The sequence below is a fragment of the Triticum aestivum genome, chromosome 1D (assembly GCF_018294505.1).
Source record: "Triticum aestivum cultivar Chinese Spring chromosome 1D, IWGSC CS RefSeq v2.1, whole genome shotgun sequence".
Taxonomy (NCBI): Eukaryota; Viridiplantae; Streptophyta; class Magnoliopsida; order Poales; family Poaceae; genus Triticum; species Triticum aestivum.
In genome coordinates, this window is record NC_057796.1 from 480216912 (window position 1) to 480231422 (window position 14511).

At 46.7% G+C, this 14511-nt stretch overlaps 1 pseudogene; it reads right to left on the bottom strand.

Moving 5' to 3' along the window:
• Positions 1-579: 579 nt before the first annotated feature.
• Positions 580-14301, bottom strand: LOC123161161 (uncharacterized; annotated as a pseudogene).
• Positions 14302-14511: the final 210 nt, after the last annotated feature.

Genomic DNA, 14511 nt, shown 5'->3' on the forward strand with positions numbered 1-14511 from the left:
GAGGAGGATCTCGATCTTGTTCTTTGGTTGTGCGGGCGGGGGGAAAAGCTTTGCACTCTCCCTCTTTGTCATATCCTTCAGAGTGGCCATTGCCGTCCAGTTCATCTGCTTTATGTTGTGAAACCAAGAACGGATCTCCAATAACCTGGCCATCTTGACCTGGTCGCCGCTGGCGATCTCCATGAAGTCGGCGTTCTCGTCGCCGGCGATCTGCTCGATCTGCTGCTCCATCGAGGTTCTTGAGTGGATGGAAGAGGGGGTGGATGTGGAAGATGAGAAGACCAAAGTTGCAGTCGCAAGAACGAGGAGAAGGCTAGGAGATGGCCGCGGTTGTAATGGTGATGGAAGAGGGGAAGGACCACGGCGGCGGCTTTGCATTGGACGAGAGGGGCGGCGGTTTTGCATTGGACAAGAGGGGAGGCGGTTTTGCATTAGACGAGAGAGCCCCACCTTGTCATATATTTCCTAGGACTAAAATGCCCCTAGATTAAAAGACGTCCCTACCTTGTCATTAGTATTTTTGAGTACTTTCGAGTACTTTCATCCGCGTACTTTCGAGTACTACGTATGTATGCGCCGTTAGATCGAGACAAACGAACGGCTCCAAAAAATGCCAACTACTGTAAAAGTTGTAGTGAAGAAAACACGGTCCCGGTGTAGGAGGTCCTGCTCGCCGGCGGCGGTAACATGAACCGCTCGGGAGCACCATGGCCCGACGAACAGCAGCCGGTCGTCGCCCACGCTCCTCAGACTCGCCCATCGTGACCGTGCCAAGTCCGCCTCGAACACCTTAAACTTTGTCTTCATCTGCAGCTCCAGCCCATTCCACAGTACAACCGCAGAGTCGCTCCAACACTGCCTGCTTCGCCTTGTTCTCAGGATCCTCTCTGCAGACCAACAACAACGTGCCGCTGGATTCTAGCAGGTATCGCGGCGAGTCGTCGAGGACCCCACAGGAGCTACCCATGAAGTGCTCGACCCGTGACATGGTGGGATTGCTGGTGCGCCTGTCCGTGCCGATGGAGACGGAGAAGAGCCCGTCCCAGCTGTCGAGGGCGTGGAGCTTTCCCTCGCATGAGACAATGTCTTGGAGGTGGCGAAGCTCGTCGGGTGTGGTCGACCGCCACGAGGACGCCCCTGGCCAGCACAAGCCAAGCTTGCTATATATACGTCCATGCCTCGTTATCATCGACGATCGCGGCGACGAGGTCGTGGGAGCACACCACGAGCTTCAGCATGTTCGGCATTGGCTGTTCGTTCACGACAAGGAGAGGCACGTTGGGGGCGTATGCGTTGGAGAGGCCGGGGAGCAGGATGGTGGTGGACAACTGGACATGGAGAAGGGGCTGACCAGCGTGTCGGCGCCGTCGAAGCGCTCGCCGCAGGAGCTCTGCACGTGCGGCAGCTGCCAGTGGCCGTCGAGGTGGAGCGACAGCGGAGTTTCCCTAAGCCAGCTTTCGGTAGCAGTCACTGTGCACGCACGTTTTGCACACGGGTGAACTGAACCATTAGCAGATCTACTTACATGCTGAATTACAAAAGAATGAAAACTAGCAGAAAACTCATCAATTTCTAAGAGAATTGGTGCCACAACTGAACGACTGTTGCGGCGAGTGTTCCAGAGGTTAACCACCTCCAAGCTGTCGGTTTGCACCACCACATGCAAGAACCCTTTGAGATTTGCGAAGATGACACCGTCACGAACTGCTAGGGCTTCTGCGATCATGGGGTCAGTAACTCCAGGGTGCAGTTTGCACCAAACACCCAGCAGAGCCGTAGGTGACCGTGCCACGCCACCAGCTCCACTTCTCCCCTTGTGATAGACGGCCGCTACATCGGTATTAATCTTGATCTGGCCTGGTTCTAGAGGGCGCCAACCATGACCTGGAAGAACGGTCGCATGTTGCAAGGGGATATCCAGCAAGGCCAGAGCTTCTCGAGTGAGCCGCACCGAGTTGGCCAGATCCAATTTGTCTCCATCATGTGTCCACCGATTGCAGGAAGTCCAAATGGACCACATCACAGTGATGATCGTTGATCGTTCTCTCGTTGAGAACCTTAGCTCACATAAAATGTCAAAGCCCCAAGTTGATGGGTGGAGCCGGGGAAGTTTAATATCCAGGAGCTAGCGCGCTTCCTCCCAAAATCCTCGGGCGTGTGAGCGGTGAATGAGTGCATGATGTAAGTCTTCGTCATGTGCCTGACAAAGCTTGCATAGACTTGTATCTCGGATATGTCGATACTTGAGCATGCATTCGTCCGGCGGAGTACCACGGAGTACCCTCCACCAGAACACTCGCACTTTTGGTAGGACTTTGAGAGACCACAACGCTTTCACAACTGTTGTTTATTAGCTGAAGCTTCCGTAACCCGCCCTTCTTCTCGAGGTTGATGCTCTTTTTGAATCACTAGAGCTCGGTACGCTGACTTAACAGTGTAGTTGCCTGTCCTCTCATGTGCCCATGCCAATGTATCTTTGCCCCCGCCGCGTCGTAGAGGAATATTAAGTATAGCCTCTGCATCCGGTGCGATAAAATTCTGTCGAACTAAGTCTTGCTTCTAGGACCAGTTTTCAGAATCAATGAGATCGCTAAGTAGTGAGATGGTAGGAACCATCGGTGTTAGCAATAGAGTTCTTGTATGTGTTGTTGGGATCCACTTATCAGTCCATGCATTAATAGAAGTGCCATCGCCAACTCGCATCACGATTCCCGCAAGCAGGGCTTCCCGTCCTTTGATGATAGCCCGCCAAGTTGCTGATGCGGACTTGGGTACAGCAGCTTGAAGGAACTCCGAATCGGGAAAATACATGCCCTTCATAACTCTGGTACAAAGTGAAGACGGATTTGTCACGAAACGCCACCTACGTTTGCCGAGAAGAGCTAGGTTAAACATATGGAGATCACGGAAACCCATGCCTCCTTGGCATTTAGGTTTGGTGAGCTCTTTCCAAGATATCCAATGAAGCGACCTCTTGTCAATAGAGCTACTCCACCAATATCTGGCTATGCTAGACGTCAAATTTGTGCAAACCTTTTTTGCCAGCAGGAAGCAACTCATGTTGTACGTAGGGATCGCCTGGATAATTGTTTTCAGTAGGACTTCTCTCCCAGCGCATGCAAAGAGCCTCTCTGACCATTCCTGCATCTTGCTTCTCGACCGCTCGCCAATATGCTGAAGGAAATATGCCCTAGAGGCAATAATAAAGTTATTATTTATTTCCTTATTTCATGATAAATATTTATTATTCATGCTAGAATTGTATTAACCGGAAACTTAGTACATGTGTGAATACATAGACAAACAAAGTGTCACTAGTATGCCTCTACTTGACTAGCTCGTTGATCAAAGATGGTTCAGTTTCCTAGCCATTGACATGAGTTGTCATTTGATGAACGGGATCACATTATTAGAGAATGATGTGATTGACATGACCCATCCGTTAGCTTAGCACTATGATTGTTTACTTTGTTGATATTGCTTTCTTCATAACTTATACATGTTCCTATGACTATGAGATTATGCAACTCCCGAATATCTGAGGAACACTTTGTGTGCTACCAAACGTCACAACATAACTGGGTGATCATAAAGGTGCTCTACAAGTGTTTCCGATGGTACTTGTTGAGTTAGGATAGATCGAGATTAGGATTTGTCACTCCGATTGTCGGAGAGGTATCTCTAGGCCCTCTCGGTAATGCACATCACTATAAGCCTTGCAAGCAATGTGACTAATGAGTTAGTTGCGGGATGATGTATTACAGAACGAGTAAAGAGACTTGCCGGTAACGAGATTGAATTAGGTAGTGAGATACCGACGATCGAATCTCGGGCAAGTAACATACCGATGACAAAGGGAACAACGTATGTTGTTATGCGGTTTGACCGGTAAAGATCTTCGTAGAATATGTGAGAGCCAATATGAGCATCCAGGTTCCGCTATTGGTTATTGACTCGAGATGTGTTTCGGTCATGTCTACATAGTTCTCGAACCCGTAGGGTCCGCACGCTTAACGTTTGATGATGATTTGTATTAAAGAGTTATGTGATTTGATGACCGAAGATAGTTCGGAGTCCCAAATGAGATCATGGACATGACGAGGAGTCTCGAAATGGTTGAGACGTAAAGATCGATATATTGGAAGGCTATATTCGGACATCGGAAAGGTTCCGAGTGATTCGGCTATTTTTCGGAGTACTGAAGAGTTACGGGAATTCGCATTGGGCCTTAATGGGCCATACGGGAAAGGAGAGAAAGACCTCAAGGGTGGCCGCGCCCCTTCCCCATGGACTGGTCCGAATTGGACTAGGGAAAGGGGGCGCCCCCTTCCTTCCTTCTCCTTCTCCCTTCCCCTTTTTCCTATTCCATGTGGGAGGTGGAATCCTATCAGGACTAGGGAGTCCTAGTAGGACTCCCCATTTTGGGCGCGCCCTATGAGGGCCGGCCTCCTCCTCCCTCCATCCTTTATATACGTGGCCAGGGGGCAACCCCATAGACACACAAGTTGATTTCTTAGCTGTGTGCGTTGCCCCCCTCCACAGTTACACACCTCGGTCATATCGTCGTAGTGCTTAGGCGAAGCCCTGCGTCGGTAACTTTATCATCACCGTCACCACGCCGTCATGCTGACGGAACTCTCCCTCGGCCTCAACTGGATCAACGGTACGAGGGACGTCATCTAGCTGAACGTGTGCTGAACTCGGAGGTGCCGTGCGTTAGGTACTTGGATCGTTCGGATCGTGAAGACGTACGACTATATCAACCGCGTTGATAAAACGCTTCCGCTTTCGGTCTACGAGGGTACGTGGACACACTCTCCCCGCTCGTTGCTATGCATCAGATAGATCGTGCCTGATCGTAGGAATTTTTTTGAAATTACTGCGTTCCCCAACAGTGGCATCCGAGCCAGGTTTATGCGTAGATGTTATATGCACGAGTAGAACACAAATGAGTTATGGGCGATAATAATCATACTGCTTACCAGCATGTCATACTTTGATTCGGCGGTATTGTTGGGTGAAGCGGCCCGGACCGATATTACGCTTACGCGAGACTGGTTCTACCGACGTGCTTTGCACACAGGTGGCTGGCGGGTGTCAGTTTCTCCAACTTTAGTTGAATCGAGTGTGGCTATGCCCGGTCCCTTTTTGAAGGTTAAAACAGCACATACTTGACGAAAAATCATTGTGGTTTTGATGCGTAGGTAAGAACGGTTCTTGCTCAGCCCGTAGCAGCCACGTAAAACTTGCAACAACAAAGTAGAGGACGTCTAACTTGTTTTTGCCGGGCATGTTGTGATGTGATATGGTCAAGACATGATGCTAAAGTTTATTGTATGAGATGATCTTGTTTTGTTACAGAGTTATCAGCAACTGGCAGGAGCCATATGGTTGTCGCTTTATTGTATGCAATGCAATCGCCTTGTAATTCTTTTTACTTTATCACTAAGCGGTAGCGATAGTCATAGAAGCAATAGTTGGCGAGACGACAACAATGCTACGATGGAGATCAAGGTGTCGCGCCGGTGACGTTGGTGATCATGACGGTGCTTTGGAGATGGAGATCAAAGGCACAAGATGATGATGGCCATGTCATATCACTTATATTGATTGCATGTGATGTTTATCCTTTATGCATCTTATTTTTCTTAGCTCGACGGTAGCATTATAAGACGATCCCTCACTAAATTGCAAGGTATAAGTGTTCTCCCTGAGTATGCACCGTTGCGACAGTTCTTCGTGCTGAGACACCACGTGATGATCGGGTGTGATAAGCTCTACGCTCACATACAACGGGTGCAAGCCAGTTTTGCACACGCAGAATACTCGGGTTAAACTTGACGAGCCTAGCATATGCAGATATGGCCTCGGAACACTGAGACCGAAAGGTCGAGCGTGAATCATATAGTAGATATGATCAACATAGTGATGTTCACCATTAAAAACTACTCCATCTCACGTGATGATCGGACATGGTTTAGTTGATTTGGATCACGTGATCACTTAGATGATTAGAGGGATGTCTATCTAAGTGGGAGTTCTTAAGTAATATGATTAATTGAACTTTAATTTATCATGAACTTAGTACTGATAGTATTAGCATATCTATGTTGTAGATCAATAGCTCGCGATGTAGCTTCCCGTTTATTTTTTATATGTTCCTAGAGAAAACTAAGTTGAAAGATGTTAGTAGCAATGATGCGGATTGGATCCGTGATCTAAGGATTATCCTCATTGCTGCACAGAAGAATTATGTCCTTGATGCACCGCTAGGTGACAGACCTATTGCAGGAGCGGATGCAGACGTTATGAACGTTTGACAAGCTCAGTATGATGACTACTTGATAGTTTAGTGCACCATGCTTTACGGGTTAGAATCGGGGCTTCAAAGACGTTTTGAACGCCACGGAGCATATGAGATGTTCCAAGAGTTAAAATTAGTATTTCAGACTCATGCCCATGTCGAAAGGTATGAGACCTTTGACAAGTACTTTGCCTACAAGATGGAGGAGAATAGCTCGGCTAGTGAGCATGTGCTCGGAATGTCTGAGTACTACAATCACTTGAATCAAGTGGGAGTTAATCTTCCAGATAAGATAGTGATTGACAGATTTCTCTAGTCACTATCACCAAGTTACTAGAACTTCGTGATGAACTATAATATGCAAGGGATAACAAAAACGATTCCCAGGCTCTTCGTGATGCTGAAATCAACGAAGGTAGAAATCAAGAAAAGCATCAAGTGTTGATGGTTGACAAGACCACTAGTTTCAAGAAAAGGGCAAAGGGAAGAAGGGGAACTTCAAGAAGAATGGCAAGAAAGTTGCTCCTCAAGTGAAGAAGCCCAAGTCTAGACCTAAGCCTGAGACTAAGTGCTTCTACTGCAAAGGGACTGGTAACTGGAAGCAGAACCGCCCCAAGTATTTGGCGGATAAGAAGGATGGCAAAGTGAACAAAGGTATATTTGATATACAGATTATTGATGTGTACTTTACTAGTGCTCATAAGCAACCCCTCGATATTTGATACCGCTTCAGTTGCTATGATTAGTAACTTGAAACAGGAGTTGGAGAATAATAGAGACTAGTTAAGCGCAAGGTGACGATGTTTGTTGGAAGTGTTTCCCAGATTGATATGATCACCATGGCACACTCCCTCTATCTTCGGGATTAGTGTTGAACCTAAATAAATGTTATGGTGCTTGCGTTGAGCATGAATATGATTAGATCATGTTTATTGCAAATACTGTTATTCATTTAAGTCAGAGAATAATTGTTGTTTTGTTTATTTGAATAAAACCTTCTATGGTCATACACCCAATGTGAATGGTTTATTGAATCTCGATCGTGTGATACACATATTCATAATATTGATGCCAAAAGATTCAAAGTTAATAATGATAGTGCAACATATTTGTGGCACTGCCGTTTAGGTCATATTGATGTAAAGCACATGAAGAAACTCCATGCTGATGGATTTTTGGAATCACTGGATTAATGAATCATTTTGATGCTTGCGAACCATGCCTCATGGGCAAGATGACTAGAACGCCGTTCTTCGGAACAACGGAGCAAGCTACTAACTTATTGGAAATAATACATACTGATGTATACAGTCCAATGAGTGTTAAGGCTCGCGACAAGTATCATTATTTTCTGACCTTCACATATGATTTGAGCAGATATGGGTATAACTACTTGATGAAACACAAGTCTGAAACATTTGAAAAGTTCAAAGAATTTCAGAGTGAAGTGGAGAATCATCGTAACAAGAAAATAAAAGTTTCTACGATATGATCGCAGAGGTAAAATATTTGAGTTACGAGTTTGGCCTTCAGTTAAAACAATGTGAAATAGTTTCACTACTCACGCTACCTGGAACACCACAGTGTAATGGTGTGTCCGAATGTCGTAACCGTACTTTATTAGATATGGTGCGATATATGATGTCTCTTACCGATCTACCACTATCGTTTTGGGGTTATGCATTAGAGACAACTACGTTCACGTTAAATAGGGCACCATCTAAATCTGTGGAGATGACACCGTATGAACTGTGCTTTGGCGAGAAACCCAAGCTGTCGTTTCTTAAAGTTTGGGACTGCGATGCTTATGTGAAAAAGTTTCAACATGATAAGCTCGAACCCAAATCGGAGAAGTAAATCTTCATAGGATACCCAAAAAGAAACTATTGGGTACACCTTCTATCACAGATCCAAAGGCAAGATCTTTGTTGCTAAGAATGGATCCTTTCTAGAGAAGGAGTTTCTCTCGAAAGAAGTGAGTGGGAGGAAAGTAGAACTTGATGAGGTAATTGTACCTTCTCCCGAATTGGAAAATATTCATCACAGAAATCAGTTCCAATGATGCCTACACCAATTAGTGAGGAAGATTAATGATGATGATCATGAAACTTCAGATCAAGTTACTACCGAACCTTGTAGGTCAACCAGAGTACGGTTCGCACCAGACTGGTACAGTAATCCTGTTCTGGAGGTCATGTTACTTGACCATGACGAACCTACAAACTATGAGGAAGCGATGATGAGCCCAGATTCCAGAAAATGGTTTAAGGCCATGTAATCTAAGATGGGATCCATGTATGAGAACAAAGTATGGACTTTCGTTGACTTGCCCGATGATCGGCAAGCCATTGAGAATAAATGGATCTTCAAGAAGTGTTACTATCTACAAAGCTCGAATTGTCGCCAAAAGGTTTTCGACAAGTTCAAGGTGTTGACTACGATGATATTTTCTCACTCGTAGTGATGCTTAAGTCTGTCCGAATCATGTTAGCAATTGCCACATTTGATGAAATCTGGCAAATGGATGTCAAAAGTGCATTCCTTAATGGATTTCTTAAAGAAGAGTTGTATATGATACAACAAGAAGGTTTTTTCAATCCTAAAGGTGCTAACAAAGTGTGCAAGCTCCAGTGATCCATCTATGGACTGGTGCAAGCATCTCGGAGTTGGAATATACGCTTTGATGAGTTAATCAAAGCATATAGTTTTATACAGACTTGCGGTGAAGCCTGTATTTACAAGAAAGTGAGTGGGAGCACTACAACCTTTCTGATAAGTATATGTGAGTGACATATTGTTGATCGGAAATGATGTAGAATTTCTTAGAAAGCATAAATGAGTGTTTGAAAAGAGTTTTTCAAAGAAAGACCTCGGTGAAGCTGCTTACATATTGAGCATCTTGATCTACAGAGATAGATCAAGACGCTTGATAAGTTTTTTCAATGAGTACATACCTTGACAAGATTTTGAAGTAGTTCAAAATGGAATAGTCAAATAAGGAGTTCTTGCCTGTGTTGCAAGGTGTGAAATTGAGTAAAGACTCAAAAACCGACCACGACAGAAAATAGAAAGAGAATGAAAAGTCATTTCCTATGCCTTAGTCTTAGGTTCTATAAAGTATGCCATGCTGTATGCCAGACCTATTGTATACCCCGCCCTGAGTTTGACAAGGGAGTACAATTTTGATCTAGGAGTAGATCACTGGACAACGGTCAAAATTATCCTTAGAGGACTAAGGAAATATTTCTCGGTTATGGAGGTGATAAAGAGTTCGTCGTAAAGAGTTACGTCGATGCAAGCTTTGACACCGATCTAGATGACTCTGAGTCTCGATCTGGATAGATATTGAAAGTGGAAGCATTTAGCTAGAGTAGCTCCGTGCAAAGCATTGTAGACATAGAATATTTGCAAAACATACGGCTCTGAATGTGGCAGACCCGTTGACTAAACTTCTCTCACACGCAAAACATGATCACACCTTAGTACTCTATGGGTGTTAATCACATAGCGATGTGAACTATGTTATTGACTCTAGTAAACCCTTTGGGTATTGGTCACATGACAATGTGAACTATGGGTGTTAGTCACATGGGTATGTGAACTATTGGTGTTAAATCACATGGCGATGTGAACTTGATTACTGACTCTAGTGCAAGTGGGAGACTGAAGGAAATATGCCCTAGAGGCAATAATAAAGTTATTATTTATTTCCTTATTTCATGATAAATGATTATTATTCATGCTAGAATTCTATTAACCAGAAACTTAGTACATGTGTGAATACATAGACAAACAGAGTGTCACTAGTATGCCTCTACTTGACTAGCTCATTGATCAAAGATGGTTAAGTTTCCTAGCCATTGACATGAGTTATCATTTGATGAACGGGATCACATCATTAGAGAATGATGTGATTGACATGACCCATCCGTTAGCTTAGCACTATGATCGTTTAGTTTGTTGCTATTGCTTTCTTCATAACTTATACATGTTCCTATGACTATGAGATTATGCAACTCCCGAATATCGGGGGAACACTTTGTGTGCTACCAAACGTCACAACGTAACTGGGTGATCACAAAGGTGCTCTACAAGTGTCCCCGATGGTACTTGTTGAGTTAGGATAGATCGAGATTAGGATTTGTCACCCCGATTGTCGGAGAGGTATCTCTGGGCCCTCTCGGTAATGCACATCACTATAAGCCTTGCAAGGAATGTGACTAATGAGTTAGTTGCGGGATGAGGTATTACGGAACGAGTAAAGAGACTTGCCGGTAACGACATTGAACTAGGTATTGAGATACCGACGATCGAATCTCGGGCAAGTAACATACCGATGACAAAGGGAACACTGTATGTTGTTATGCGGTTTGACCGATAAAGATCTTCGTAGAATATGTGGGAGCCAATATGAGCATCCAGGTTCCGCTATTGGTTATTGACTCGAGATGTGTCTCGGTCATGTCTACATAGTTCTCGAATCCGTAGGGTCCGCACGCTTAACGTTTGATGACGATTTGTATTAAAGAGTTATGTGATTTGATGACCGAAGATAGTTCGGAGTCCCGGATGAGATCATGGACATGACGAGGAGTCTCGAAATGGTTGAGATGTAAAGATCGATATATTGGAAGGCTATATTTGGACATCGGAAAGGTTCCGAGTGATCCGGGTATTTTTCGGAGTACCAGAGAGTTATGGGAATTCGTATTGGGCCTTAATGGGCCATACGGGAAAGGAGAGAAATACCTCAAGGGTGGCCGCGCCCCTTCCCCATGGACTGGTCCGAATTGGACTAGGGAAAGGGGGCGCCCCCTTCCTTCCTTCTCCTTCTCCCTTCCCCTTTTCCTATTCCATGTGGGAGGTGGAATCCTACTAGGACTAGGGAGTCCTAGTAGGCCTCCACACTTTGGGCGCGCCCTAGGAGGGCCGGCCTCCTCCTCCCTCCACAGTTACACACCACGGTCATATCGTCGTAGTGCTTACGCGAAGCCCTGCGTCGGTAACTTTATCATCACTGTCACCACGCCGTCGTGCTGACGGAACTCTCCCTCGGCCTCAACTGGATCAAGAGTACGAGGGACGTCATCGAGCTGAACGTGTGCTGAACTCGGAGGTCCCGTGCGTTTAGTAATTGGATCGGTCGGATCGTGAAGACATATGACTACATCAACCGCATTGATAAAACGCTTCCACTTTTGGTCTACGAGGGTACGTGGACACACTCTCCCCGCTCGTTGCTATGCATCACATAGATCTTGCGTGATCGTAGGAATTTCTTTGAAATTACTGCGTTCCCCAACATATGCTCGAATGTACCACTCATGATCCGGCCAACAACAATAGGTAGGCCAAGGTACCTGTCGATGAACGCTTCGACCATAACACCTAGCGTTCCTTTGATACTTTGCCTCGTGCAGCTGGGCGTGTTTGGGCTGAAGAAAACATCACTTTTATCTTTATTCACACTCTGCCCTAATGCTTCACCATAAACTGGAACAATATCGTTCAATCTTTCCGCACTCTGAGAATTAGCATTGAGAAAGGTTAAAAAGTCATTGTAATTGGATGCTCGCCCTAATCCCTCTATCAATATGTCCTCCATAATATTTGAGTAGTGACGAGAAACCCTCTACACATAGCAGGAATAAGTAGGGTGAAGCGGGATCCCCTTGCCGGAGCCCCTTAGAGGGCGTGAAGTAGGGCTGTAGCGCGTCATTCACCCTGACAAGGAAGTGTACCGAGGTGACGCATTTCATAATTAATCTGACCAAAACAGTACTGAAACCCAATCTTTCCAGAATGGCCTCCAAGTAGTGCCACTCCACTCGATCGTACGCTTTCATCATGTCCAACTTTACTGCACATATATGGATTTTGCCTTTCTTTCGTCGACGTATGGTATGAACACTTTCGAAGGCCACCAGTACATTGTAAGTAATCAGTCGCCCTGGAACAAATGCGCTCTGTTCATCGCTGATCATCTCATCCATACATCCCCTCAGTCGACTGGTGATAGCCTTTCCTACGATCTTATAAAGGACAGAGCATTGCGCAATGGGGCGGTATTGAGAAATCGATTGGGGGTACCGTACCTTTGGGATCAAGGTAATAGAGGTATCATTGAGGCCCGTAGGTGATGGCGCTCCACGTGGCCGCTGCGGCTTGCCCAGGCAGGGGGGCCTTTTGTGAAATGACCCAAGACCGACGCTCTAGATGCCTTCCATTTAGTTTCGTTGTCGTCGTGTGTTTCATATGTTTGTTGCCATGATCTTGATGAGTGCCACTGCCATATTTTTCTTCTTGCATCATGTTCATCTTATATTATATTGCATTGCACCATTCTTGCTTTGTTCTATGCTTCATGAGGTGATGTGCCTCTTGTCATTCTATTGCATTGCATCATGATCATCATGCCTTGTTTTGCATATTTAAGTTTTATTGTGTGTTCTTGTGTGAACCCCTCTTATTCTTATCTCCGCCTCATTTTTGTTCCTTGCACATACCAGCAACAATTCATCAAGTTCACCCAAGTTTCTATCCCATCCAAACTTCTCTTTTTCCCTTTCTTTCAATTATTTCTCTGGTGGCATTTTCCGCTCCAGATTAATGTGCACTATATTTCTATATTCCCTACACCATGCCAAGACCACCTCCTCCAGTTTTTAAGTCTTTTGGAAGTGTTTTGGTTGGGCTAAGGATTTATTCAAGCTTGAATTATTTTCAAACTTGTTTGAATTTGCTGTCTCTAAAAATTACCAGAGCATTTTATTCAAATGCTGCATAATTCCTCGTGTCCAGGGATATTTTGTTCTTAGCCTAATTCTTCTCGAAACTCCCTGGCCTTCTTTTTTCTAAACCTGGAGATTCAAAGTTTCAGAAAAGAAGAAAATGGAAGGGGCCTCCCAGCAGCGCACGTTGGGCCTTTTCCCTCACCCGCAGCCCAACCAACCATCGCAGCCCACCTGGCCCAACTCTGTTCACAGCCACCTGCCCCATTGCGTCGCCGTCTCTGTTCCAGAGACAGAGCGCTCGCGCTCGCGCCGTGAGCTTCACGGACGCCGAGGTCGCGCCGTCTTCTCCCCTCCTTTTTAATCCAGAAGCCACGCCCTAGGGTTTCCCCTTCTCCCTCTCGATTTCCTCCGCCGCCGCCAGCCAGGAGGGAAGCTCCTCCCCGCTCCATCTCCTCCCTGCAGCCACCATGGCCGGCCCAAGCAAGAGCTCATCACCGGAGTAGGAGCATCGCCGGCCTCCCCACAGTCGACCCAGAGCACCGCAGCGCCTCCCCGAGTCTGTTCTGACGCCGATCCGAGCCCGAGGACGCCTTCCCCGACATCCTCTTCGTCCTCTGCTTCATGTTCTTCACGGACAGCAAGTCCACCGGAGTTCCTCGCCTCCTATCCGTCGATATTCTGCGTCCCCAGCCGCATCCTCATCTCAAAGGTATACTAGGTATACCCAACTCCAATCCTGCTCTTTTACATCGCGATTCGATCGCCGAAATCGTCGCTAGATCCATGCCATCTTCGTGTTCTCGGTGCTCCGACGAGTTCTGAATTTTGTTGTGTAGTTGCAGTAGTCGCCGTGGTTCCTCGCGCTTCGCCCCCGCTCTGAATCCTCTCTCGCACACGCCGCCTTGTCGTGCCACTCCCTGGTCGCCCCGACCTCGCCACCGCTCCCGGCAGCTTCGCCGATTGCCTCGCGTGGCCATCGCCCGAGCCGAGCCATGCTCGTGCTAGAACAGGTCCTGCTGCTGCTTGCCCTGCTTCTCCTCGCCGCGCGCCCTCTACACACACGCCGCCCCTTTGCTGCACCTTCGCGGGCACACCTCCATGCACATGCGCATGGCCGCGCTCGACTGCGAGCCCGGGGCCCTGCTGCGTCTTGCCTCGCCGCCATTCTTGGGACGAGCTCAAGCTCGTGCTCGAGCCAATCTCCTGCAACTGCTCCGCCTGCACGCGGCCATCCCGCAGCTGGTCAAGCATCCAAACCCGCATGCCCGCCACTGGTTTTTACCCGTAGCCGCCGCTGCTTCTAGCCGCGAGCAACCACTGGAGTTCTGCGTCCTCTGTTCATCCATGGAGGTCCAGGATCGGGCCTTCGACCTATTTAAGAGTGTCATGCTCTTCACTTTCACAAACACACAACCAGCCTGACCGGTGAACCCATCGCGCCAACTGCTGGAGCTCCTGGGTTCGAGCCCCAAG